This window comes from Canis lupus, chromosome 22, assembly GCF_048164855.1.
Source record: "Canis lupus baileyi chromosome 22, mCanLup2.hap1, whole genome shotgun sequence".
NCBI lineage: Eukaryota > Metazoa > Chordata > Mammalia > Carnivora > Canidae > Canis > Canis lupus.
The window spans coordinates 49,505,037-49,529,246 of NC_132859.1; the positions used below are offsets into that span (position 1 = coordinate 49,505,037).

At 42.0% G+C, this 24,210-nt stretch overlaps 2 long non-coding RNA genes across 2 annotated transcripts in view; both read right to left on the reverse strand.

Moving 5' to 3' along the window:
• Positions 1–14,010, reverse strand: part of LOC140614319 (uncharacterized) — a 28,387-nt gene extending 14,377 nt beyond the window's left edge. Inside the window, exons 1-2 of the long non-coding RNA XR_012015217.1 lie at positions 10,156–14,010; positions 9,835–9,904 (exon numbers count right to left, since the gene is read on the reverse strand). This is a non-coding gene — a long non-coding RNA (uncharacterized lncRNA). The remainder of the gene's footprint in view (positions 1–9,834; positions 9,905–10,155) is intronic.
• A 3,483-nt stretch (positions 14,011–17,493) lies between these two features.
• Positions 17,494–23,337, reverse strand: LOC140614318 (uncharacterized). The gene is made up of 4 exons (XR_012015216.1): positions 21,615–23,337; positions 21,424–21,499; positions 20,779–20,855; positions 17,494–19,183 (listed from the first exon to the last, which is right to left on the reverse strand). It is a non-coding gene; the product is annotated as an uncharacterized lncRNA (long non-coding RNA).
• Between the last annotated feature and the right edge of the window lie 873 nt (positions 23,338–24,210).

Consider the following 24,210-nt stretch of genomic DNA (forward strand, 5'->3'; position numbering starts at 1 on the left):
AACCAATCAGAGATGAAGAACTCAATAATTGAAATAAAAAACAAATTGGGGGGGGGGTGCCTGGATGTCTCAGTCAGTTAATCCTCCAACTCTTGATTTTGGCTCAGGTTCTGATCCCAGGGTCATGGATTGAGCCTGATGTCAGGCTCTGTGCTCAGTATAGAATCTGCTTGTTCCTCTCCCTCTGCTCCTCCTCCTGCTCTCTCTCTCTCTCCCTCTCTAATAAATAAATAAAATCTTTTAAAATTTATTTATTAGAGAGGGAGAGAGAGAAAGAGAGAGAGAGAGAGAGAGAGAGAGACAGTACAAGCAGGGGGAGGCGCTGAGGGAGAGGGAGAAGACTCTCTGCTGAGTGAAGAGCCTGACATGGGGCTTGATCCCAGGACCCTAAGATGATGACCTGAACTGAAGTCAGATGCTTAACCAACTTGGCCACCCAGGCATCCCAAATAAATAAAATATTTAGAAAAATAAAGATTAAACTAGGGCTCCTGGCTGGCTCAGTTGGTAGACCCTAGGACTCTTGATCTGAGGGTCATGAGTTCAAGTTTCACATTGGACATGGAGCCTACTTTAAAAAAAGAAAATGAATGAAATTGTGAAATTAAAAGTAAACTAGATGGAATAAATAGCAAACTAGAGGAAACAGAAGAATGGATCACTGATCAAGAGGACAAAGTAATGGAAAGCAATCAAGCCAAATGGGAGAGAGGAAAAAAATAACTTAGAGAAAACTCAGGAACACCATTAAATATGAAACATTCAACATTATAGGGATCTCAGAAGGAGAAGAGAGAGAAAGGGGCACAGAAGATGCATTTGAAGAAATAATAGTTTAAAACTTCATGAATCTGGAGAAGGAAAAAAGAAATCAGTTCTAGGAGGCACAGAGAACCCCCACCAAAGTCAACCCAAGGAAGTCCACACCAAGACCCATAGTAATCAAAATTGCAAAAAGTAGTGATATATCCCTCTTGCATTTTTAAAAAAGTAACCTGTACACCCAATGTGGGGCTTGAATTCATAACCCTGAGATCAAGAGTTGTGTGCTATACTGACTAAGCCAGCCAGGAGCACCATAAAAAAGTAATGATAAATATAAAGCAGCAGGAGAAAGAAAACAGTTGCATACAAGGGAAACCCCATAAGGCAATTAGCTGATTTTTTTGCAATTCTGATTTTTTTTTTTTTTGGGAAGAAACTTTATAAGCCAGAAAGGAATGGCATGAAATATTCAAAGTACTGAAAGGAAAAAAAAATGCAGCCAAGAATACTTTATCTGGAAAGCCTATCATTCAGAAGAGAGGGAGAAATAAAGAGTTTTCTAGACAAACAAAAGTTAAAGGAATTCAAGACCACTAAAACTGCCCTGTAAGAAATGTTAAGGGGGCCTCTTTGAGTAGAAAGGAAAGACTTAGTAGGACTAAGAAAAGCAGTAAAAATAAATATATCTATAAAAGTTTGTCAAGGGATTCACAAAATAAAAGGATGTAAATCATGACACTATATACTTGATATATGTGTGGAGGGGTGAAGAGTAAAGAATGGGTTCAAACTTAACTGACCATCAACTTAATATAGACTACAGAAGATGTTATATACAGATTGAATGATAACCACAAATCAAAAACCAGTAATAGATATAAAAAAAATAAAGTGAAGTGAATCCCACTATGTCACTAAAGAAAGCCAATAAACTGAGAGGTGAGAGCAAAGGAGAATGGGAAAAACTAAAACAAAAGAAAACAGAAAAACCCCAACCAACTATTAAACAAACAATGGCAATAAGTACATGCCTATCAGTAATTACTTTGAATGTAAATGAGAGACAAATCAAGAGACATTGGATGACAGAATGGATAAAAAAGCAAGACAGAATGGATAAAAAAGCAAGATCCCTGGGGTGCCCGGCTGGCTCAGTCAGTGGAGCATGTGACTCTTGATCTCAGGGTTGTGAGTTTAAGCCCCACATTGGGTGCAGAGATTGCTTAAAGATAAAACGTTAAAAAAAAAAAAAAAAGGCAAGACCCATTTATATGTTGCCTACAAGAGATTCATTTTAGACCTAAAAACACATGTGGATTGCAAGTGAAGAGTTAGAAAAACATTTATCATGTAACTGGAAGTGAAAAGAAAGCCAGAGTAGCAATACTTGTATTAGACAAAATAGACTTTAAAATAAAGACTGTAACAAAAGACAAAGGAGGACACTATATAATCACAAAGGGAACAATCCAACAAGAAGATCTAACAATTGTAAATATTTAGGCACCCAACACGAGAGCACTCAAATACATAAAGCAGTTTATAACAAACATAAAGGCAGTAATCAATAGTAATACAATAAAAATAGGGGACTTTATTTTTTTTTTTATTTTTTTTTTAAATAGGGGACTTTAATACCCCACTTACATCAATGGATAGATTATCCAAACAGAAAATCAATGAGGAGGGATCCCTGGGTGGCACAGCGGTTTAGCGCCTGCCTTTGGCCCAGGGCGCGATCCTGGAGACCCGGCATCGAATCCCACATCGGGCTCCCGGTGCATGGAGCCTGCTTCTCCCTCTGCCTGTGTCTCTGCCTCTCTCTCTCTCTCTCTGATGACTATCATAAATAAATAAATAAATTAATTAATTAATTAATTAATTAAAAAAAAAAAGAAAATCAATGAGGAGACAATGACTTTGAATGACACATTGGATCAGATGGACTTAAAAGATATATTCAGAACATTCCATCCTAAAGCAGAATATATATATTTTTTCAAGTGCACAGATCATTCTCTAGAATAGGTCACATATCAGGCCACAAAACAAGTCTCAACAAATTTACAAAGACTGAAGTTATTCATTGCATGCATCTTTTCTGACCACAACACTATGAAACTAGAAGTCAACCACAAGAAAAAATCTGGAAAGAGCACAGATACATGGAGATTAAATAACATGCTACCAGACAATAAATGGGTCAACCAAGAAATTGAAGAGGAAATTTTTTTTTATTTTTTTTTAAATTTATTTATGATAGTCACACAGAGAGAGAGAGGCAGAGACATAGGCAGAAGGAGAAGCAGGCTCCATGCACCGGGAGCCCGACGTGGGATTTGATCCCGGGTCTCCAGGATCGCGCCCTGGGCCAAAGGTAAGCGCCAAACCGCTGCGCCACCCAGGGATCCCTGAAGAGGAAATTTAAAAAAATACATGGAAACAAATGAATATGAAAACACAATGACACCAAATCTTTGGGATGCAGCAAAAGTGGTTCTAAAAGGGAAGTTTATAGCAATATAAGCCTAGTTCAAGAAGCAAGAAGAAATCTAGCCTAGCCTAAGGAGCTAGAAAAAGAACAAACAAAACTCAAAACCAGTAGAAGGAAATAATAAAGATTAGAGCAGAAATAAAAGAAATAGGAACTAAACAAACAATATATCAATGAAGCCAGAAGCTGGCTCTTAAAAAGATCAACAAAATTGGGATGCCTGGGTGGCTCAGTGGTTGAGCACCTGCCTTTGGCCCAAGTCGTGATCCTTGAAACCTGGGATCGAGTCCCACGTTGGGCTCCCTGCATGGAGCCTGCTTCTCCCTCTGCTTGTGTCTCTGCCTCTCTCTCTCTCTCTCTCTCTCTCGCTCTGTGTCTCTCGTGAATAAATAAAAAAAATTTTTTTTAAAAAAAAGATCAACAAAATTGATAAACCTTTCTTTAGTCAAACTTATCAAGAAAAAAGAAGTAAAAATAAATAAATAAATAAATAAATAAATAAATAAATAAATAAATGAGGATTCAAACAAAATCAGAAATGAAAGAGGAGAAATAACAACTAACACCAGGTAAATACAAAGGATTGTAAGAGAATATTATGAAAAATTATATGCCAACAAACTGGACAACCTAGAAGAAAAGGATAAATTCCTAGAAACATATGATTTTCCAAAACCAAATCAAGAGAAATTGAAAATCTGGCCAATTACCAGCAATGAAATTGAATTAGTAATCAAAAAACCCCAGCAAACAAAATCCATGACCAGATGGTTTCACAGATGAATTTTACCAAACATTTAAGGAAGAGTTAATACCTATTCTTCTCAAACTATTTCAAAAAAGAGAAAAGGAAGAAAAGTCCAAATTCATTCTATAATGATTCAAGAATTCCATGCATTTCTCAGTGCTCATCAAGATAAGTTTACTCTTAATACCCTTCACCTATCTCACCCATTCTCCCATCCTTCCCTTCTGGCAACCACCAGTTTGTTCTTGTGTTTAAGAGTGGGTTTGTGGGTGCTGGGTCTTTTTTGTTGTTGTTGTTGTTGTTCATTTGTTTTTGTTCCTTAAATTTCACATATGAGTAAAATTTCTTTCTCTGGTATTTCTATTTTTAATTTTTTGAAGAAACTGCATACTGTTTTTCACAGTGGCTATACCAATTACCTTCCCTCCAACAGTGCACAAGGGTTCCTATTTCTCTACATCCTCACCAACACTTGTTTCTTGTCTTTTTGATTCTAGTCATCCTGACAGGTATAAGGTGACATCTCATTGTGGTTTTGATTTGTATTTTTCTGATGATGAATAATGTTGAGCAACTTTTCATGTGTCTATAGGCCATCTGTGTATTCTTTGGAAAATTGTCTATTCAGGACCCTTGCCCATTTTAAAATCAGATTTAGTTTGGTGTTGAGTTGTATAAATTCTTTATATATTTTGGATATTAACTCCTTATTGGATATATAATTTGCAAATGTTTTCTCTCATTAAGTTGCCTTTTTGTTTTGTTGATGGTTTCCTCTGCTACACAAAGCTTTTTATTTTGGTGTAATCCCAGTAATTTATTTTTGCTTTTGTTTTTCTTGCCTGAGGCATATCTAGAAAAATGTTTCTATGGCTGATGTCAAAGAAATTACTGCCTGTTTTCTTGTCTGAGTTTTATAGTCAGGTCTCACATGTAAGTCTTTAATCCATTTTGAGTTTATTTTTGTGGATGGTATAAGCAGTGGTTCAGTTTCACTCTTTTGCATGCTGCTCTCCAGTTTCCCCAACATCTGTTGAAGGGACTCTTTGTCCCATTGCATATTCTTGCCTCCTTTTTAAAATGTTATTTGACTATCTGATTGTGGGTTTATTTCTTACGTCTTTATTCTGTCCTGTTGATCTACGTGTCTATTGTTGCGCTATTACCATGTTGTTTTGATTACTACAGTTTTGTTGTATATTTTGAAATTTGGGATTGTGATACCTCCAGTTCTGTTCTTCTTTTTCAAGATTGCTTTAGCTATTCAAAGTCTTTTGTGATTCCATACAAATCTTAGTATTACTTGTTCTAGTTCTGTGAAAAATGCTATTGGTATTTTGATGGGGATTGCAATAAATCTATAGATTGTTTTGGATGGTATGGACATTTTAATAATATTGATTCTTCCAACCCATGACCATGGACTATCTTTTTATTCATGTGTGTTGTCTTCAATCCCTTTCATTAATATTTTATATGTAAATATTTCTAAGAATTTCAGGGTAATTGCTGTTTATCTTTTTAAAGTACAGTCCAATTTTGTCTCAATATTACGGTATTTTATAATATCTACAACCATTTGGAGAACAGGTGAGGTTTGGGGATTGATAGATAGGTGGGCTTTGATCTGCTTCCAAAGTTGCATTTCTGATTTTGTAGAGATTTGCAAGACAAAGATTGTTTTTAATCCCCCAAAATTACTGGATATCAAGAGATTGACCCACCTTTTAAATTAAACTTTCTTCCTTATACCAGAGAGATTTCTAACTAAAATAGGAATCAAAAGATTTATGCCTTTGAAATGTCTGTTTACAGTATTTTAACAGAAGTCTTCTAAGTATACAATTTGACATTGGCTTCTATTAGTCCCTATCACCTTTCTGCTGATCATTTGTAGAAGGGCCTAGAAGAAATTTTGATCAACACTTTGCTCTGTGAGGAGTGTGTTGTGAAGGGTCACTCATTTTTCTAATTCCATTCTAAATTAGAAAATTTAGAAAATTTTGGAAGTGGAGGTAAAGGGGCTTGATTTAAATTAATTAATTATATTTTTTAAGATTTAAAAGATTTTATTTATTTATTTGAGACAGACAGTGAAAGAGAATGCAGAAGAGAGGAGAGGACCATAGGGAGAAGCAGACTTCCTGCAGAGCAGGGAGCCTGCCACAGGGCTGGTTCCTGCAATTCTGGGATCATGACCTGAACTGAAGGCATGTAACTGACTGAGCCACCCAGGTGCCCCCTACAGGGGTGTTATAATTTAAAATCTCTGCTCTTCTCAAAGGGTATAAATTTGTATGTGTGTGTGGTGGGGGGGGTCCAGGACACATTTGCAAAGGACATTGCATAGGAAAGCCCGAAGCTGGGAGAGCCTGATTTTTTTTTAATAATAAATTTATTTTTTATTGGTGTTCAATTTGCCAACATACAGAATAACACCCAGTGCTCATCCCGTCAAGTGCCCCCCTCAGTGCCTGTCACCCATTCACCCCCACCCCCCACCCTCCTCCCCTTCCACCACCCCTAGTTCGTTTCCCAGAGTTAGGAGTCTTTATGTTCTGTCTCCCTTTCTGATATTTCCCACACATTTCTTCTCCCTTCCCTTATATTCCCTTTCACTATTATTTATATTCCCCAAATGAATGAGAACATATAATGTTTGTCCTTCTCCGATTGACTTATTTCACTCAGCATAATACCCTCCAGATCCATCCACATTGAAGCAAATGGTGGGTATTTGTCATTTCTAATGGCTGAGTAATATTCCATTGTATACATAAACCACATCTTCTTTATCCATTCATCTTTCGATGGACACCGAGGCTCCTTCCACAGTTTGGCTATTGTGGACATTGCTGCTAGAAACATCCGGGTGCAGGTGTCCTGGCATTTCACTGCATCTGTATCTTGGGGTAAATCCCCAACAGTGCAATTGCTGGGTCGTAGGGCAGGTCTATTTTTAACTCTTTGAGGAACCTCCGCACAGTTTTCCAGAGTGGCTGCACCAGTTCACATTCCCACCAACAGTGTAAGAGGGTTCCCTTTTCTCCACATCCTCTCCAACATTTGTGGTTTCCTGCCTTGCTAATTTTCCCCATTCTCACTGGGGTGAGATGGTATCTCATTGTGGTTTTGATTTGTATTTCCCTGATGGCAAGTGATGCAGAGCATTTTCTCATGTGCATGTTGGCCATGTCTATGTCTTCCTCTGTGAGATTTCTGTTCATGTCTTTTGCCCATTTCATGATTGGATTGTTTGTTTCTGTCTATAAGAGACTCATTTTAGACAGAAGGACACCGACAGCCTGAAAATAAAAGGTTGGAGAACCATTTACCATTCAAATGGTCCTCAAAAGAAAGCAGGGGTAGCCATCCTTGTATCAGATAAACTAAAATTTACCCCGAAGACTGTAGTGGGAGATGAAGAGGGACACTATATCATACTTAAAGGATCTATCCAACAAGAGGACTTAACAATCCTCAATATATATGCCCCGAATGTGGGAGCTGCCAAATATATCAATTAATAACCAAAGTTAAGATATACTTAGATAATAATACACTTATACCTGGTGACTTCAATCTAGCGCTTTCTACACTCGATAGGTCTTCTAAACACAACATCTCCAAAGAAACGAGAGCTTTAAATGATACACTGGACCAGATGGATTTCACAGATATCTACAGAACTTTACATCCAAACTCAACTGAATACACATTCTTCTCAAGTCCACATGGAACTTTCTCCAGAATAGACCACATACTGGGTCACAAATCGGGTCTGAACCGATACCAAAAGATTGGAATCGTCCCCTGCATATTCTCAGACCATAATGCCTTGAAATTAGAGCTAAATCACAACAAGAAGTTTGGAAGGACTTCAAACACGTGGAGGTTAAGGACCATCCTGCTAAACGATAAAAGGGTCAACCAAGAAATTAAGGAATAATTAAAAAGATTCATGGAAACTAATGAGAATGAAGATACAACCATTCAAAATCTTTGGGATGCAGCAAAAGCAGTCCTAGGGGGAAATACATCGCAATACAAGCATCCATTCAAAAACTGGAAAGAACTCAAATACAAAAGCTAACCTTACACATAAAGGAGCTAGAGAAAAAACAGCAGATGGACCCTACACCCAGCAGAAGAAGAGAGTTAATGAAATTCGAGCAGAACTCAACGAAATCGAGACCAGAAGAACTGTGGAACAGATCAACAAAACCAGGAGCTGGTTCATTGAAAGAATTAATAAGATAGGTAAACCATTAGCCAGCCTTATTAAAAAGAAGAGCGAGAAGACTCAAACTAATAAAATCATGAATGAGAAAGGAGAGATCACTACCAACACCAAGGAAATACAAACGATTTTAAAAACATATTATGAATAGCTATACGCCAATAAATTAGGCAATCTAGAAGAAATGGACACATTTCTGGAAAGCCACAAATTACCAAAACTGGAACAGGAAGAAATACAAAACCTGAACAGGCCAATAACCAGGGAGGAAATCGAAGCAGTCATCAAAAACCTCCCAAGACACAAAAGTCCAGGGCCAGATGGCTTCCCAGGGGAATTCTATCAAACGTTTAAAGAAGAAACCATACCTATTCTACTAAAGCTGTTTGGAAAGATAGAAAGAGATGGAGTACTTCCAAATTCGTTCCATGAGGCCAGCATCACCTTAATTCCAAAACCAAAGACCCCACCAAAAAGGAGAATTACAGACCAATATCCCTGATGAACACCGATGCAAAAATTCTCAACAAGATACTAGCCAATAGGATCCAACAGTACATTAGGAGAGCCTCATTATAGGGCTCTGGGAAGTAGGAGCAAAATGGGTCTTCCAGCCAATCTCTTTTGTTATATTCATTTCCAGGCTTTCAGCATTTCTCTGATTAAGTGTATACCTTCAACTTAGAGGTTAGCCTGGAGAGCTTTCTGTAAATCTAGTAGGGAAAGGAAAATCAAAACACATGGATGGGGCTGGATTTTGAGAAGGGGACTTTGTGTTGGATGTGGACATTAATTTTGGTCTTAAGTCTAATTTTTGTCTTTTCATCTTGTCAAGGGAGACCTAAAGGTTATTTATTACATTAATATGACAATTGATAAACTGTCTATAAAGAATGTTTTTCTTTCAATATAGTCACTTTAAAGGATCCAACAATTGGCCACTGAAAAGTAGAATTTTATCAATCTCAATAATGACTCAAAGCCTTTTAATGGAAAGACCCTGAGACAATTTTCCAGGTTTAGACCATGGACATGGGAGGCATTCCTGGAGAGGGCATAGGTGATGCAATCCTGGATCTAAAAGATTACTCCCAAAAATAGTCTGAGGCAGCAAAGGCCTTCATCGCACAGGTAGTAAGGATAGTGCTAAAAATACCCTGTCTCCAGTCTTCCACAAAAATGTGAGGTGCTTCCAGTCACTGACCTGCTAATATTTGATAGCAGGAAGGTTCTACTGAAATGGGATTTTTCCAGCACAAACCAGCAATAAAGACTAAGAGGACAAAGGTCTTTGTGGGCTGAGATCTCTTATGACAAATTCCCCTGAGAGCTGCCAGAGCCACAGAGAGAGGGTACTGCTTGTAAATGACTTGGTACCCCAGGCTACTTGACAGGACACCAAGGTGCACTCAGTAAGTACACCCTTCAGATGGTGGAGACTGAAGAGCATATTCCTACTGGTCACAAAGCCAAGCACTTAGGACATAGGACAAGATGAAAGAAGAAAGCTCATCCAGCTTTTACGTAGGGGACCCACACCAAAGTTTGTCTAAATAGATGCTAGTCACATGATTACCATGAACTCACCGGTTTGTGAGGCTGGCTCAAACACCAGGCTAATGGGGTTTATGCCTGTAGTCTTTCCTGATGATAATTCCTTTTTATGACAAATAGTACAAAAGAGAACAACAAAAGAAAAATTGTGACCATCTCTGGGAGAAAATGGGTGAGTCAAGCCAAGACTATTCTACCAAATTTACTGGTATCGTTAAGCCCAAGCTACTATTCCACATATATTATCTTCTGCTAATCTAAATTTACACAGCAAGAGAAAAAGGACTCTCACCACTCTTGGTCCATTAGGCCTGCAGCTGACCCCTGGGAGGCTGATGTGGCAGGGATGCTTACCCTCTGATGGCTTCTGTGAGATGTCCCAGGATTCTCCAGCAGCACTGGTGTGCAACCAGTTAGTGTTATCTTCCCAACTGTTGAGGAGGAAAAATTACATGACCATGGAGGCCAAATATTCAAGTTGAGGCCCAAAGAAATAACCAAAGCAGGCAGCTTTTATACTTTTTGGACAAACAATAAATCTGTGAGGAATTGAGGACAAAGAAAAGTTACATTCAGAAGCTTCAATTAGTAAGGCATTCTAACAGAATTTGGGCTGGGGTTAGTAAATTATTACTAACAAGGTTTATTTATATAGACTTCTTGGTTCTGAATCCCTTCTCTCTGGTGATAAAATTGTCATTTTACCTCCTGATACAGGAAGGAAGGGTACCTTTCCATGGGACATTTATTTCCTGCTCTCTGGAGAAGAAGAAGGCTCAGGGTGTCCTTGCAGTGACTGTTTCTTAAGTAACTTTAATTTGAAAGAATGAACATGCCAAAGTGGCACATTTTGGGGTGCCCTTCCCTTGGTCTCCACATGTGTATCTGTGTAGGTTAGAGCTTGAAATTAGGTAGATTCCAGATATCCCCAATAGCCTGCTGCCATAATCTAGCCTCTCCTGACACTTGTCCCATTTCAGGTCTCTGGCTACCCTGACCTTTGCATTTTATTCATGCACCGTACATACTACCAGTTGGCCTTGGAAAGCTGGGGCCCTTCAGACCTGTGGAGCTAGAGCTGGTCCTCAAACACCTGCCTATCCTGCCAGTGGTGGGGAGCCTACCCCCTAAGCTCTTCCTAAGGTGGCAACTTGAAACTGGTGACAATCAGTCCTATTTGGGCTAGCTGCCTGATGAGGTGTTGGCTTCTCCAGCTTTCAAGGCTGAAAGGTGTCTCTTATTGGAAGATACCCAGGTCCAGCCCCACTCTGGCCAAGCAGTCCAGATTCCTCTAACTCTGCCTTCAGGGGGAATATGCACTTTTGTGTAGGTAAAAGCTTAGATTTAGGAGGATAGGAGTACCCACAATAGCCCCATGCTATAATCCAGTCATACCTGATTTTTTCTCATTCTAGTTTCCTGGCTACCCTAACTTGTCAACCCACACATGTGCAGACTGTACTTTGTCAGTTGGCCCTATGGCGGCCAGGGCTTTGCAGGTCCTGTGGAGCTCACACTGTGACTCACCATCTTTATATTCTCTAGCAGGGAGGGACCCCATCCTGAAAACCTTTCCAAGGTAGCAGCTTTAAACTTGCAACCATCAGTCCCCATTTAGACTGGCCACTTGATTGAGTCTCAGGCTTACAGTAATCTAGGCTCCCAGGCATCCCTTATTAGAGGCTACCCCAGTCAGTCTGCCCAGCCCTATCCTGACAAGGCAGTCCAGACTCTTCCATCTTTGCATTCAGAAGGAATAAGTGCATTTGTGTGGGTTAGGGTTTGGAATTATACAGGCACTATGGACTCCCAACATCTTTCTCTCGAGACTTGGCCTCTCCTGACTCTTATCTAGTTCTAGGATCCTGGCTACCCTGAACTGTGCTGCCAAGGCATACATAGTTCAAAGCCATTCAGTTGGTCTAAGGCAACCAGGGCCCACTTGGCTGTTGTAGTTAGAGCTGAACCCCAAACACCTGATAAGTTCAGTGTGGCGGGGACTCCTAAGCATCGCCCTGAGGCAACAGCTACAAATTGGGGACAGTCATTCCTTATTTGGGCTTACTGCTTGAAGGTCTCATGGTTCCTCTAGCCACAATGGCTCACAGGAGTTACTCCAGCCCTCCTGGCCCCACCAAGGCAGTCCAATACCTAAAGCTCTATATTCAGAGGCACTACTACCTATTGGGTAAGTTAGGGCTTGTGAGTATGCATGTACCTTGTCCCTATGAAAACTAGTAAATGAAACTTCATTTTAAGTGAAGTAGGGAAGCCCTAAAAGTGGAGATCTCATACAGGTAGCACGCATTGGAGCCTACATAACCAACAGAAAGGAGGATAATTCTTATCTTGACTAAGGAAGGCATTTTTTATGTTGGAGTTTTACCTCCTGCTTTTAAGAAAAGAAGGAAGATCTCTCCTTGCCCCAGCAACAATGCACTAACTGCTCCTTGCAGCCAAAGAGAAACCACCACAAACTCAAACTCTTGTTCTTTTCCAATGAACTTTTGTTCAAGCAATCCTCCCCAATTTCCTCTTGAAACCTAATAAAAACTGACCCTCCATTTGTCTCTTTGGATCTGTCTGTGGCCTGCCATAATTTTGTTCTAAATTGTAGTTCCTCTGTTATTCCCAAATAAACTCATTTTGCAAGAAAATAAATGGCTTTTTTTTTGTGTGTGTGGCTATTTTATTTTTAAGATTGACACTGTCACTGTAAACCAAACACACCTTTTAGAATCTCTAAAAGTAAGGGAGTTTTATTCAATTTAAAATTAGAACAACTGCCTGGAAACATGCTCTTCACAAGGAAGACAGTGCTCTGGAGAAAGAACAGTTTTTACAGGGTTATACACTTTTTTTTACATCCTATAAGAGCTCAAAAGATTATAGATTAGCATACAGGCAAGAATCATGAGTTTTACCATAAAGGAATGCAGGGAGTGGGAGCATTGATCAATACCTCAAGAACAAGATATTTTTTCCTTAGGTTAGTCATTCACCAAGCAGATGTACCAATGCATGCATGGCGGGCCATAAATCAGGCTTTTGGTTTGAACAAAGTGTATATACAGGCATATTGATTTAGAAATCTAAAATGGCTTCCCTTGTATACCAGGCCTTTAGAGAGTCTTTCTCTCATCAACATTAAACACTAAACAGTGTCAGAGAGATGGGGTCCAGAAGAGACACATCATAACTCTAAGGCTGGTGAGCACACAGGTGCTGGTAGCCACAGAGCCCTTAAACTCACTGCTTTCTGGTGACCCTGGGTTTTGAGCTCTGCTCTCCTTGGGTTTTGAGCTCTCAGGCTTATTCAGGTTCTATTATGCTTTTTGTTTTTTGTTCTTTTTTATGAAGCCATAACCCTTTCTGGTGAGTACTCCTTTGCTTCTGTTTGTTGAAGCTTCCTGGTATGTTACCCATGTTGTTCAAAATTAGGGAACATGATTCCAGTTGTTTTAGAAGACCTGTTGGAAAATAGGGCTCCTCAGAGTTGAGATAACATAGGGAGCCTGAAGGCAAGATAGGTTCCACTTGGTCCTTGGACCAGGTTCTTGTGCCTTTCTGGAAAAATGGGTGAATTTTTAGATAATTTGGATTGTCATGGCCATTCTGGGGAATGTTTGTTTCAGTTAAGTCCACTGTAAGGGGCACCCTGGGCAGTGATGATTCCAAACTCTTGGAGACAATGGAATATCTTCTTTGATATGCAGAAGCTTCTAAAAGACTAACATGACTTGAAAAACAGTTCTAAAAATCCTTTCAGCACGCCAATTAAGAAAATTTTTATATAAAAGATTTTGGCCATCTGAGCAGGTAATCTTAACTTAGTCCATCTGCCAGAAGCACAATTTGGATCCAATTATTTTCTTTTTGAGTTTTGTACCTGAGACATGGCTAAAATTTCTAAACAAAAGCTATAAGTGAATCTTGTTATGTGAATCTATGTTATGTGAATCTATGTTATGTACGGTATAGATATGTGATATTTTTCTACCTCCAGGTGGTATTGACAAAATTAATCTGTAAAGATCTTTAATTGGCTTAAAGGAAAGCATTTATAAAAATCAAATATAGTCTCAGAAATATAGCAACTAACTCAAATGTTTTTCAAGTCCTTATGATCTGAGATAATCTTGATAAAAAAAAACACTAGTTGAAGTTTGTTGGTTTGATAAAAACAGTCATGCCTTCAGAGTTACCAGCATTAAATAGAATGCAGATAAACAACTTTTTCTTCCTGAGTGTACTAAACAAATAAACTCTTACTTTTATATTACAAAATTTGTCAACAAAAGAAATAATTTAGGATGATGACTGTTTAGTGTCTAATCCAAGTATATTTGTTAAAAGTAACTAATTTATATAATTATAAATAAGACCAACGTTTATACTAAGTTAAACTAAATGATAATCAGGTGTTCAATAACACCTAAATCATTTCCAAATAAGATAAACATTAAATGCTAAATGTAAGCATATCTACTTTTGGCTTTTTAAATAGATTTGGATCTATTGATCAACATGTTTTATATCACCTTCAAAAATTTGAAATGTATTTATAAGTCTACTAAATGTGATAACTCACAACTGCCTTCTTCCTAGTTTTTGCTGGGGAGCCAAGATTGTAAATATTTTTTAAAAAATTGAAATCCCCTAAAATACAAAATGAGGCCCCAAATGTCAGAACACTTAGAGTAATAAGCATCAATTAACTGTGCACAAACTGTGTGCACTAATGCTGACAAAATGAAGGTAATGCAGCAACCTCCTCCTTTGGAAGGTGAGAAACAATGGAACTTCATGAAAGCTTTCTCTTTCTGTGGACCGATTTCCTGTGTTTCTTGTTTTCCTTCCTTTCTTTCTTTTTTTCTTTGGTGATTCTTGTTTTTCAAATCACTGTCGCAGACTATTGATGAATTATGATTAACATTCATTTAAACAGAATATTTATCACCTGTATCTATATAAATGGGTAATATATCAATTTCATCTAAAATTTGTGAATGGATTTATTATAGGTTATCTATAAGTAAAAATAATTTCATAAAATTTCATGCAAAATAGAGCAAATGCATGAAATATACTAAATATAAGAAATACATGTCAGTTTATTAAACTCTTATTTCAGTTACTTAGGTGGCTTTATATATATAGGCATGTGCTGGACTATAAAATATGCTATATTTCTCGCTGTAGAAATGTTCTAACACGTTTGAAAGCCACTGCTCTTGTATCACGGTAAACTGAGCAATAGCTGAAAAGCCCATCCAAGACCTACCATTGCCTTGTCTTTTCAGATTTGCAGCCAGGCATCAATCTTTGTTTAAAATTAAGAACTTCCGCATTTCTTATAACGACTTGGAAAGCTGGATGGCAGCTTCCAATATTTCTAGCTATGCCATCAGTTTAGAAGCTGTCCCATTTTTCAAATCTTTATTCTTTCTACTTAACTCATAGTAACCCTTTTTAACAATAACATGGGGATCCTGTTGCCCAGTCTAACAGAGCACTATCAGAAAGAGCCTCCAGACACCAGTGAATCTCATACTGTAATTTCTAAAGAGTGCATGGTTTACTTTTATATTATATAGGAGGAGTTTCTATTTGATGTAACACATAAACAATTGTGCTAACTTCTAGAAGTAAATCTGCCACTATTCTGTAACAATTGCTCTACATCGTTTCTTGATATGCTTTGTAAGTTTTTTGAAATTGAAAAAATAGTATTTAAACTAATAAACTTGAAATATTCAGCAAACTTTTCACAGCACACACCCAGGACAAAGGCCTGAAACATCACGCCTTATAATCCTAGGACTTCATCTATTGGAAAAGACATGCCCAGAAAAATTCTTTTCAACTCCACTGGATAGGCTAGTGTAAGGTACTGTTAACCAACCCTTGTGCTGCCAAACTCCAAGCAATAGACTTTTGGATTCATGTGTCACAGCTAAAGAAATCACAAAATCCAGACTGGACCTACATACTAACCAACGGCCCCAGGAATTGAAGTAGATGACAGCTAGAGACTGCTTTTCCAAGATGGCCAGCTCCAAGCCTATGTATTCTTTTCTTTTCTTTTTTTAAGAGATTTTATTTATTTGAGAGATACAGAGATAGCAACAGAGATAGAGAGAACATGACTAGGGAGGAGAGGGAAAAAGCAGGCTCTGCACTGAGCAGGGAGCCTGATGTGGGGCTTGATCCTAGGACCCTGAGATCATGACCTGAGCTGAAGGTAAACACTTAACTGACTGAGCCACTCAGGCACCCCCCATATATCCTTTTCTTGCTGCTGCTTCTTACTACCTCCCTCTTTTTTCTCTCAGAGAGATAAGGCTCTTATCCACATTTCTCAATCTATTGAAAAAGGGGGAACTTCCCTGACTCCTAGATCTGTCACCAGAAGTTCCAATCTGTTCACGATGTTGGAAACTCTTTGGTCTCCTCTTGACTGCACTGTATTCCCAAGTGTTATTGCTGATTTTCCTCAAAAGCCGATGGATGTTACCTGTAAGGTTAAGTTGTTAAATCAGGTGTTCCCATGCCTTGTTTCTACCTCTCTGCACTTATAAACATCCTCTACTTCTGTCAATTATATGACCCTCACTTCCCCATCTTCTTTTCCTTACCCAGATACAATTTTTTCCTCTGGGAAAGACAAATGGTTTGCATCTCTTTAGGATAACCTCTCATAGAATGTCACCCCAATATCTCTGACCCACGGCTTGAAAGTGTCAGGGAATTCAGCTAATCAATCTATCAATAATCAGATCTTAGCTGGAGTCCTCTATGCTCCACCTGCTTCCATTGGTGTTTGTGGTGGACAACATTTCCCAGGAGCATATGTTTGCTAGTCCGTCAGAGAACACTGCTTATTGAGGCATTTAACTGCCTCTGTTAACATGCAAATGAAGCCCGCCTTTGGTTCACCCCATTGAACCTCCATGGCTTCTGTAAATGGGAACCTCTAGGAGGCATTTATGACTCTGGATTTGCCTCTATAAAGAGAGCCTTTCTCCCATGGATCAGAGTGAATGACAAGTGCAAGATCAGGAATCTCTCTCGGATGTTAGGAGAGCTGGCTGACTCCATAACCAAAGCCATAAAAACCCAACAATGACCACTTGACTCCTTGGCGACAGTAATTTTGGATAATTGCATAGCTCCTGATTATCTACTGGCTGAACAAAGAGACATTTGTGCACCAGTGAATACCACCTGCTGCACATGGATAAATACCTCCGGGGAAGTAAACATCTAGCGGAATAAAATCAGCGAATAAGCACTTTGACTACAAAGAACTCCACCTTGTGACCTGTGAGCCTTTGATCTATTTAGCTGGCTACCTTCCTGTTGGGCTCTTGGTTCAGGACTACTATGCAAACTGGGTCATTATTCTCCTTGTCTTATTTTGTGTAGTCAATTTAAAACTAACCTGTTCTCTGTCAGATCTCTGCAGAACACCTCACTCTTGATCAGTGATACCTTTGGGGAAAGCTCTTTTTCAAGTGGGGAAAGTAGCAATGAGTGAAGGCCCCCTCATCAAAATGGAGCCCGGAAACCCTAGGGGTGGAGCTCTCATGTGTGTTGCACCCAGTGCAGCCTGCATAACCAACAGAAAGAAGGAAGATAATTCTTTTTTTTTATTTAAGATTTTTATTTATTTATTCATGAGAGACACAGAGAGGGACAGAGAAAGAGGCAGAGACACAGGCAGAAGTAGGCTCCATGCAGGGAGCCCGATGTGGAACTAACTCAATCCCAGGACCCCAGGATCACGCCCTGGGCTGAAGGCGGTGCTAAACCGCTGAGCCAACGGCTGCCTTTTTTTTTTTTTTTTTTTTACGATTTTATTTATTTATTCATGAGAGACACAGAGAGAGAAGCAGGCTTAATGCAGGAGTCCGACGTGGGACTCAATCCTGGGATGCCAGGATCAAGCCCTGGGCAGAAGGCAGGGGCTAAACCAATGAGCTAAACCAGGGACCCCCGAAGGAAGATAATTCTTACATTGACAAAAGAGGACACTAGTCTCATAGGAATTTATCTTTTGCTTTTAAGAAAAACAAGATCTCTCCCTGCCCCAACAAAAATGCACTAACCATCTTGCGGCCAATGAGATATCGCCATATCTTTAAACTGTAGTTGTTCTCCAGTGAACTTTTGTTCAAAACAATCCTCCCCACTATCCTCCTAAAATATAATAAAAGCTGACCTTCTCTTGGTCTTTTCCACTCGCCTATGGTTTGCCATAGCTTGTTTGTCTTGAGTTTCAATTCCTCTGCTATCCCCAAATAAACTCATTTGCTGGTAAAATAAGTGATTTCTTTTTTAAGGTTGACATCCCCAAGAGGGATTCCTCTGACCCAGGCTCTAGAGACCAAACGTCTCGTTCTAGGTCTGGCAACCCTGAACTGCACTATACATGCATGCCAGGTGTCTTGTTGGATGATAGATGCCCCAGCCAGTCCTCTTGGCCCTGCCCTGGTGAGGCAGCCCAGTATCATCCAGCCCTGTTTTCAAAGGGAATGCGTGAATCTACATAGGTTAGGACTTGGATTGAGGCAGATGCCTTGTGTCTACAACATCCTCCCTGGATCCATGCCCTTTTCCGGGTTTCTGGCTACCTTAAACTGTAATTTCTGAGTACACGGAGTTTGGACCCCCACAGCCAGCCTGAGGCAGCTGGAACCCTCCAGGCTGTGGAGCTGGGGCCCAAACACCTATATAGACTCTAGCATGGAGGAGGCCCAGCCCCCCAAATCACCCTGGAGCAGAAGTTGTTAACTGGCCATCATCTGTCTTGCTTGGGACTTGTTTTCTGAAGGGATCCTACAACAAGGACTGTGAGATATCTCCTATTCGATGACGGATACCCCACCCAGTCAGCCTGGGTCTTCTGTGACAGGAAGAAGTATCTTCTAGCTCTCTCTTCAGAGGGAGTGTGTGCATGTGTGTTTGTTAGGTCTTAGAATGAAGCAGATGCCTTACATCCCCGAGATCTCACCACCATGACCTAGCCTCTCCCTACACTTGCCCTGTTCTAGCTCCCTAGCTTTCCTGACCTGCATGGCCTACCCATGCACAGTACCCACTGCCTGAGCTGTCCTTGGGCAGCTGGGGCCTCTGGGCCTCTGGAGCATGCTCTATGCACCACCTGCAGATCCTCCAGGGTGGAGGAAGCCCATCCCCTGGAATCTGTCTGAAGCAGCAGTTTTGAAATGGTAACAGTTAGTTCACATTTGGACGGGCTGCGTGATCAGGTCCCAGGCCTCTCCAGCCTCCTGGTTCCCAGGTGTTTCTTAGAGAAGTCTACGTTGGCAGGCTGCCCAGCCCTGTCCTGGAAAGGAAGGATGGATTCTTCCAGCTTTACCTTCAGAAAGAATAAGCAGCTTTGCATAGGTTAGGATCTGCAAAGAGGCAGATCTACAGACACCAAGGAGTCCATTCTTGAGAACTAGCCTCCCTTGTCTTTTACCCAGTTCCAGGTTCCTACCACCCTGAACTGCACAGCCAGAGCATGAACAGCTCCCACTCTTTCAGTCAGCCTGATGCAACCGGGGCCCACCAGGCTGGTGTAACTGGGGCTTGAACCCAAACACCTGGAGGTTCAGTCTGGAGGGGCCCACTCCCAAATATCACAGTGAGGCACCAGCTACAAATTGGCTACTATAAGTCCCCATCTGGACTTGCTGCCTGAGGTGTCTGGGGTTCCTTCAGCCACTAGTGCTCCCAGGGAGTCTCTTTCTTACTAAATGGTCCCCTGGCCAGCCTCCCCTGCCTGGTGACCTGAAAAGGCAGTTCAGTAACCTAGAGCTCTCCACTCATGGGGAATACTGCCCATTGGGTTGGTTCGGGCTTGTGAGTAAGCATGCACCTTGTCCCCAAGGACCACACCTCTGACCCAGCCTATCAAGATAAGGGCACCATTCTAAGATCCTGGCTACCCCAAAATGAGCTATAGGGACATACTCAGTTTATCCCTTTCAGCCAATCTGAGGCAGCTGGAACTCTCTGAGGGGGTGAAGCTGGGCCAGGCACAATACCAGCATAGGCTACGTGTGGAAAGGGACCCAGCCCTGAAAATCACCCTGAGGTGGCAGCTGTAAACAGGTTGCATTCAGTCTGCATGCGGACTGCTGCCTCCTGGAGTCCCAGGCTTCTCCAGGAACTGAGCATCCCAGATGCCCCCTGTTGGAGGATACTCAGTCCTGCCCCCAGCTCTTTCATGGTAAAACATTTTAAAAAACTTCAATCTCTGACTTTGGGGGAATATTCCATAATGAACAGATAGGCCTTGAGATTATGCCAACACCCTGTACCACAAAGAGCCTGATCGTGTGGCCAGGCCTCATCCGACATTGCCCTATTCCAGGTAGATGCAACTCTGCCCTCGGCAACTAAACGGCCAGGCCCTCTAGACTGTGGAGCTAGGGCCTGTCCCCAACCAGAGACTACACCCAGGAAATTGCTCTGAGGCCACTGCTGAAAAGGGAGTCAGTTGCCTCTGTCCTGAGTGTCTGCAGAAATGAAGGATCCCAGCTGTCTGTTATTAAAGGATTCCAAGGCCAGCTTTCTAGGCCCAGCCCGGGAAATGCAATCGAATTGTTCAAGCTCTGCTTCAGAAAGAATATGTAAGAAAAAAAAAGCTTGGAATTATGCAGTTGCCAAGTACCCTCAAATAGCCTATTCCTGTGACCTGGTGTCTCCCCACAGCAGCCCCATTCCAGTGCCCTGGCTCCTCTGACCGGGCACAGGTGCCATCTGTCCTCTCAGCCAGTTTTGGTAGCTGGAGCCCTTCAGGCCAGTGGGGATCAGGCCAATCCCTAGAAGCTATGCAGGATTGGGGTCCTAGAAAAGTATCTACTTCTCAGAAATCTTTCTGAGGCGGCAGCTTTAAACTGGTAACAGCCAGTCCCAGACTTCTCCAATCATCAAGGTTCCAGGGTGTCAGTTAATAAACACTACCTTGACCATCCCTCTCTGCCTCATTCTGGCAAGGCGATCCAGATGCCTCCGGCTCTGGTTTCAGCTGGAAGATGCCCCTTTGTGTCAACAAAAGCTTGGAATTAGGCAGATGGACACCAAACAGCAACTCCCCACCTTGAAACCACTTTCCCAGACATTGTCCTGTTCCTGGACATTTCCCAGACTCTGCCTACACCTTGCTAGGCAGTTCATCCATGTGCTGTACATACCCCATCTGCCCTTCGGGTGCAGCCAGGCCCTGGGAGCCTGAGCAGCTCCCTGGGTCCCAAACCACCTGCTGGGGCTCCAGGCAGAGGGAGCCCACGCCCAAACATCCTTCTGAAGTGGCAGCTTGGAATTGCCCCTGCTCAGTCCCTGTTTGCACTGACCCCATGGGGTCCTGGGCCCCCTGGTGACCACAGCTCCCAGGTATCCCCCACTGGAGGAGCCCAGGCTGCCCGATGGGCCCCAGCTGCACAAGTGGTCCCTGCTCCTCCAGCTTCACCTTCCGAAGGAATAGGGATGTGAGTTTGTGTAGGTGAGGGCTTGAAAGTAGGCAGATATAGGTATCCCAAATAGCCCACGCCTTTGCTCTGGCCTCACCAGTCACTTGCCCGTTCTGGATTCCTGGTTCTGCTGACCTACCTGGCTTGTGTATTTGCTAGTTGTACACTGTCAGTCCTCGAAGTTGAATTAGCCTTTAGGGTCTGTGGTCAGCCACCTGCGGATTGAAGAATGGGAAGTGAGAACTGTGGGGGTCTGGATGCATATTTCATGTTGGGTTTTTTGTTTGGTTTGCTAATGTATTGAAATTAGCAATAAATGATTCCAAGTACCAAGGCGAGGAGTCCCGTCCAATGTCTTGATGGTTGCTTTAGTTCTTTACTTCTGAAGATGGTGTGCAGAGGTTAAGTTCAGAGCAAGTAACCTGACCCTGTACTCCTAGATCTAACTGCACTGTTCACCTGGAGCGTCTGCGCCCTCAGTTGTCAGATGTCAGTATGCAGCGCCACCCGGAGGAACCGAAGGAGAAGGCTGGGTGACTTGCAAAATACCCCTCATGGGAATCTATACACAAACTGCAATGTTAATTTATGAGCTTGGTTTCTTATGCCTTGGTTATTTAAAGCCAGCAGGAAAAAAAAAAAAAAAGACAGCAGAGTTTTCTAATACAGCTTTCCCCAATGCGGCTCTAATATCTCCTTGACATATCCTTTCCATTCCAGCTTTTCTTCTAAGAAGGAAAGGAATGGTAGATGATGCTAACAATATGCCAGTGAGTCACTGGGTGACCTTGGGGAGTGACTCAATGCTCCCAGGTACCCAAGGTCAACTGCTTATGGGATGCCATGGGTGAGGAGTTCAAGGAGCTCATTCCCTCTGGTGTAGCTTTGTTCTGTTCTGTGGAGGTCGGATAGAGCTGTTTCTCCCACAACTGTTGAGCTGTGAAGGGACCCTTAAGTCTCACCTCTCTATAAGCCTCATCAGCTGAGTGGAACAGGACAGGTCAGGGCTCATGTCACTGTTTTTGGGTTTCCAGGGGAAGCAGGGTGTGTACTGCATCTTCATAAGGAGAGCCATCTCAGTGGCTCCAGGAAGGACATATTCACATGGAATAAGTCACAAGTGCTAAAACCCTTTGCTGTCTGCTTTGTGCAGGTCACGCCCCAGGCAGCAAGCATTGTAAAACTGAGCTTGTAAGCCAACATTAGTGATGTTTTTCTTTGCAACTTATTAGATGGTAGCAGGTCTGTTACCTCAATGGTATTTTAGGAATAATCAAATGTATTTGAAATCTTTGATCCGTAGCAGTAAAGACGTGGGGAAGCAGTCCTGAAATCTGATGGACACCATCATATCAGTCAGTTATAGTCGAGGACTCTGGGTGTACTGCCCAGATCCCCTTTTGGGAATGAAGGACTTATTCCTCCAGATGCACAGAGCACTGTCAGTAACTTTCTCAGGGAAGTGCTTCCACTCAAGGACAGTGCTTGGCCCAAGGTCATACTCCTTCCTAGAGCAACTGAATGAGACATCTGGTCAACTCAGAGGTATTAAAACCCCTCACCCCAACCTGGGACAGCCCAGAGCTGAACCTTCACTGGGACTGTGCCCAGCTCAGCTCAGCTTCCCCCTCTGCTGAGTCCAGCTTGCTTTCCCTGCCTTCCACAGGTATAGGTTCCATGGACCTTCTGTAACAAACCTCCTGCACACAATTCTGTGTCAGAGTCTGCTTCCTGGAGAACTCGGCCTGAGACACTTACTACCATATAACCTACCCAACAAACCCCTCCGACTCAGTGGCTTAGAGAAGGTGTCTATTCCTCCTGAGTACAGGCCTGTGGGTCAGCAGAAGCAGCTCTGCTCTAAGTGCTTGTCATCTCGGCTTGGCTTTGGACTTTGAGTTGGTTCAGGCCTGCTCTGTATGTCCCTCATTTGTTCTTCTTAGGACTACTTATTCTTCTGACCCAGATCACAGGAGTCCAGAACCATGAGCAGAAATGCAGGATGCCTCCTAAGGCCTTGACTCCAAACACAGTCTGTCCCTTTGCCTGCATGGCCATGTTCAAGTGTGATGTCAATGGAACAGGGGAATCAACTCTGCTCACTGTAGCCCACTGTGAGGTCATGCATCACAAGGAGGCAGGCAAGAACTGAGAATAGGAACTCAGTCTTCCCTCCATTGTTATTTTCTCATTCATCTGCTCATGCAGTACTTGTTGAATGTGAACCATGTGCCAGGCATAGCTACAAGTGCTGAGGCTGAAAAGATGGCCATGACAATCTCCCTGTGCCCTGGACCCTCAGAGTCCAGGGAGAGAGCCAATGAGCATGCATTCCAGGACTCAAACCTGCATTTCCAGAAGGTTTGTAGAGTACTGTGTGGAGAAAGGCCTTCTTCCATATCACCTTAGGGATCATGTCAGGACCCCATCCATATTGCCTTAGTCTCTCTTTTCTCACTCCTAAAAGGCAGCATCTTTGTCTTGTCTGGGGGCTGCCTGCAGGCTGCTGGAGTTTCCTGGCCTGTGCACCTGACAAGCTGGAGGTGCCTGGGAATTTATACCCCTCCAGGGGCACCTACAGGATCATCAGTGCAGGGCTGTAAATGCTCCAGCTCTCTCACTCCCAATTAAGACATTATGGGTGTGACCTGCACTGCCCCCGAGGTTCCCTGTGGATGGGGGCAAATGGGAGCCTCCAGGGGACTTGGCCACACTCTTTCATGATCTCCCTCCTCCTTGATCCCACTCCACACTCCAGGCTTTCCTTTTAAATAAACTGTTTTCCCATTAACGCTTGACATGGGGAAGGAATCTACCCCACGATATTTAAACACAGTGCATCTACTTCCTCATCTGCTGGATGGGCAAGGAGGGGAAGCATTTACTAGAGGTCACACAGAGCAGAGGAAGCCCAACTCAGGCCCCT